The following is a 5,057-nucleotide window of genomic DNA, read 5'->3' on the forward strand; positions in this document are numbered from 1 at the left end:
AGTGAATTTAGTTTATTATGCATATTATTTTTTATTATAAGGCATATTATTAGTGCTTCTGATAACTCTTTCTTATTTAATTTTTATTAGTGCTTCTGATCACTTTTGATTCCAAATTGATGATTCCATTGTTGATTTTATCAGAGGAAATATGAATTCAGAGGAAGCTGCACAAATTCCTAGAAGAACTACAAGGTCTTTAGCTTCATCTTCTGCACAAATTTCTGCTTCATCTTTAGTTAAGTTTTGTTTGCTTTCTATTTCTTTTTGGTCTTTAGTTTCATCCTATATTATTATTATTTAACTGGTTTCAATTTCGTTCCTTGGGTTTGAATTTCTTCTCCAAAATCCCTGGTTGAATCATGGATAAGAGCATGTTAGCTGGTTTGGAATCACTTCTATAATAAATTATAAATTTGCATTTTATATCCTAGTCAAAATTTTCAATCTCAGCATTCAAATCCAATCGTTATGGTGCTACATACTACATTATCTTGGATCAAAGGGTTTACAACTACTTGTGGTATAGATGAACAGCAGTGAAGATGAAGAAACCTGCCATCTACGTCACAATCAAATAGTTACCATTACATTAGGTGCCAACTAGTCAAAATTGGCAAATTTATAGCAATGTATGAGAATGAGAGGAAGATACTTACCATTGAAAATGCTGCTCCGTAATAGGGATATGCTGCTGGTATGAATCTCTCATATGGTACCTGATTGACTACTCTTAGATTTTATTTACTATTTCATATGGATATCTCATGTATTGTTTGGATTCCACCTTTTAAATCATTAGAGAGATGACAGATCACAAGGAACAAAGTCATGTAAAAGTTTAAGAGAATCAGTTTCCATAGTTGAATCACCAATAAACTTGTATTATCGTAATCTTTCTTGTTTTTCTTTTTAAACAATTTTTGCTTTTAATAGGTGGATGTTCGGAAAGATCTGATAAGAAACTGCGCAAACACGATTGATCTTGATCAACTAGATATTTGATGGTGCAACTTATAACAAAGTCATCTAAAAGTTTAAGAGAATCAGTTTCCATAGTTGAATAACCAATAAACTTGTATTATCGTAATCTTTCTTGTTTTTCTTTTTAAACAATTTTTGCTTTTAATAGGTGGATGTTCAGAAAGATCTGATAAGAAATTGCGCAAACACGATTGATCTTGATCAGCTAGATATTTGATGGTGCAACTTATTGTGAAGCTGAATGTTTTCCTTAGTAACCATAACAGATATTTTCATATATGCCATGGAATGCAGAGAAGCAAGCAAGGCCCCCGTTTTTGATGTCATTTGGTTATGAAAGAACCACTGTTGTGCACAAGGGGAATGGTCATTTGTAATGGGGGAATTTGATTTATACCAAAATGACTTCTTTTTTTTTCATTTTTTTTACATTGGAATGTAAATTTTCATTTTGTTTAAATGTTCAGGTTTTCTATCTTACAACAACCTGTAAACTTTAGAAGCTGTAGGCTAAAGATGGTACATGCAGATTGCAGACACTTATAAAAGGTAGTCATGGTATACAATGTGGCTACGCTTTACAAGTGATGCAGTAGCACTGAAAAGCGTAGCCTATTCTGGTAAAAATGGAAGCTGAAAAGCGTAGCCTTTGGTCCTGGACAGCATCACTTGAAAAGCATACCCTATTCTCAAACTCCAAAAGCGTAGCCCTTGGTGCAGAAAAGCGTAGCCTTTGAGAATAGGCAACGGCCGAATAGAAATCACCCCAAAAAGCGTAGCCGTAGCCCAAAAAGTGTAGCCGTAGCCTAAGGCATCATTTTTTTCACTTTTGGCTACACTTTTCAAGTGTACCTGAATGGGTGTTTTTCTTGTAGTGAATACAATTTCTAAACTACCCAGATGGAATAATATAGATCAAGACAAAGGCGGATTTAAAAGCAAAATTTGGGATCCTGGAATCTATTCTGACATTCGTCACCCGGGAGCCTGATAATCTGTTTGAAGCTGCTCAAAAGCTTTACATGCCTAGTTTGGGACCCCGGAGGCTGTTGGCATTCCAAACAATGGTGGAGATTTCTGGATGAATTTAAGCACAAGCCACCATAACAGGAAGCACATCAAATGTCCAACTTAAGGACTTTAACTAAAAGTGCAAGGTGGGAGACAACCCACCATGGTATGATCGTTTCTCTTTTTCAATTTTATTTCGTGTTGTTTGTTTTTATTTTATTTTATTTTCACTGAACCTGGAAGTATTCATAGCATCTACATTAGCCCTGCATATTGCATACTGCATAACTGAAAAAAAAAAAAAGAGATCACCACATGCGAGCGCGCAGGCTACGCGTGGACGTGAGAAGGAAAACGGCGTAAAGATCCAACGCCCAGAAAGTTGGGCTGGAATCGTGCGGCTGGTGTGCGTTTAGCACAAAACAGCCCACGCGTTCGTGTCCCTAACGCGAACGCGTCACTTGCAAGACAGACATCCCAAGCGAAAGCGTGAGCGACGCGTCCGCGTCGCGTGGATATTATGGCCCCCTAAATGGAGACAGAGAGTTGCGCTGAAACGACGCTGGAAGTGTGTGTCTAGCACAATTTTCAGTGACGCGGTTGCATGCCTCACGCGTCCGCGTCACCCATCTTTTACCCAACTCACGCGACTGCGTCAATCACGCGACCGTGACGAACCCATTTCACTCTAGTCACGCGATCGCATGCTCCATGCGTTCGTGTGGATTCAAAATCACTAACCCCAACCACGCGAAACCCTAGCCCCCGCGTCACCCATTCACCCCCAACCTCCCCAACCCTCCTCTCACCTTTCCCCTTCCCCTCCTCTGTAACCACCACCGCACCAGCTGCCCATAACTCAACCCCAACCTCCACCCCGCCCCTGCTCCACCACTGCGCCGCCGTGCTCCCTCCTAGCACCGCCGCGTCTCCACCACCATCTCTCTTCCCTCACCTCTGTTCATACACATACCAGGTTCCGCCGAACACCGATTTCTCTATCTTCCATAGTTAGTTGCATATTTTTCAGATTCTGTTCAATTTAGGATAGTTAGAGATGCATGTTTGTAGTGAATTCTAGGTGGTTAGGTAGCTAGGATGTGGTTAGTGGATTTAGGCCTGATAATTGTGCCATTCTTGTTACTTGTTTTCCCTATTCTACAATTTTGATCTGGCTGTGATGTTAATAATGTTCATATGCTATTCCTTAATGTTTCATGCTGATATTAGACTGTTCTTTACTGTTCCTACTGTTTATGACTCTTTGCAGCATTTCTTTTTATCTCATATGAACTGTTTTTCTTGCTGTTTATTACTCGGGAACATCCAATTTTAGCCGGAATGCTGTCGAATTTTCTGCAAATTGTTTTCATGTATTGAGTTTGGAAACTTACCATTTTGCCTTACTTGGCTACAACCAAACCAATTCATGACTGCCCGGGCTAGCATTCTTATTCCTTTTGATCCCCTAGTTAATAACTTGCACTATTGATGATTTCATGTTAGTTTTGCAACTTTTCTATCCTTCTGAATTATCATTAATACACTAAAATTTTTGCTCGAATATGAGTTGATTATTCTTTAAATTTGTGAATTTATTGTTACCTAGGAAACATTTATCATGCCACTCACTTTAACTTTCTTTTACTAACTCACGACTTTCACTTTCTACCTTCCTTTTCACCTATTGACCACTTTTGACTTTCTAACTTCTCTTTTTTTTTTTTGCTTTAAACCTGACTACTTCAGCTTTCTAACTCAGGGCATGATCATTGTTTTTCCTATTTAACTTGAATTCTGCTTATCATATATTTTGGATTGCATTTTTTCTTTTCAGACTTTTTCACTCGTATACAATCTAAATTGCACATATTTTTCAACTCATTTCATGCTTCTCTTGCTCTTTTGCCACTATGTGCTTATATTGCTATTATTCTATTTGCCTACTTGTTTTCCTGCTTTTTGTTCTTCAATTATATTCTGGAATTTCTGCTTTTCAGGATGTCCGACCCTCAGCGCAAAAAAAAGGGCAAAGCATTGAAGAGACGGAAGATTGATGGTTTAGAGGTTATAGTAAACTCTCGTTGCAAGTATAGTTACTAAACCAAGCAATCAACCTTTCTTACAAAAGTTTTGGTTGTCACAAGTAACAAACCCCTTTAAAATTAATAACCGAGTATTTAAACCTCGGGTCATCTTCTCAAGGAATTGCAGGAAAGTATGTTCTTATTATTGGTTATGAGTCTTGTAAATTGGGGGTTTTGAAAGTATGGAACCAGTATGTTAAATGATAAGAAAAATAAAATAGTAATAATAAAATAAACTCTTGGCAAGGTATTAGAACTGGAAGTCCTATCCTTATCAATTGTGATGATAATTGGATTTTAATCCCACTTTGTTAACCTCTAACTATGAAGGTAAATCAAGTGGACTAATTAACTTGATCCTCAGGTCCTAGTCAATTCCTATGGAAAGACTAGAGTTATTGGAGCAACTCCCAATTTCAACCACTGCTTTATTTGACAGCTCAACCATTACCAATTACTTAACCAAAGCCAAAAGGAAGAAAATATCTAAATTAAATTAAAAGCATCAATATAAATAAAGCAAAGCAATCTTAAATCTGAAATACCTCAAATAATATTAATGAAGAAAACTATAACATGAATGTAGAATAAGCCAAATTGAAAAGATAAATAATAATTAAAAGTATATAATAAAAGTAGAAAATAAATAAGAGGAACATTGAACCTGTGATGAAGAAGAAATAATCATAAATCCTAAAACTAAATCCTAAGAGAGAGGAGAGAACCTCTCTCTCTAAAAACTACATCTAAATCTTAAAATTGTGTATTGTGAGCTTGTTATCATGAATGAATGGATTCTCCCACTTTATAGCCTCTAATCTGTGCTTTTTAGGCCGAAAACTGGGTCAGAAACACCCCAGAAATCGCTAGTTGCGAAATTTGCCACGCTGGTTTTTCGTCACTGCGATGTGTCTGCGTGAAGCACGCGTTTGTGTTGCCTAACGTCAGGGAAACTATGGCATATTATATATCAAA

The 5,057-nt window shown here is 37.2% G+C and overlaps 1 long non-coding RNA gene across 1 annotated transcript; it reads right to left on the reverse strand.

Moving 5' to 3' along the window:
• On the reverse strand, positions 402 to 722 carry LOC110265591. Its single transcript, XR_002351752.1, has 2 exons — positions 660 to 722; positions 402 to 562 (listed from the first exon to the last, which is right to left on the reverse strand). It is a non-coding gene; the product is annotated as an uncharacterized LOC110265591 (long non-coding RNA).

Source organism: Arachis ipaensis, chromosome B08 (assembly GCF_000816755.2).
Source record: "Arachis ipaensis cultivar K30076 chromosome B08, Araip1.1, whole genome shotgun sequence".
NCBI lineage: Eukaryota > Viridiplantae > Streptophyta > Magnoliopsida > Fabales > Fabaceae > Arachis > Arachis ipaensis.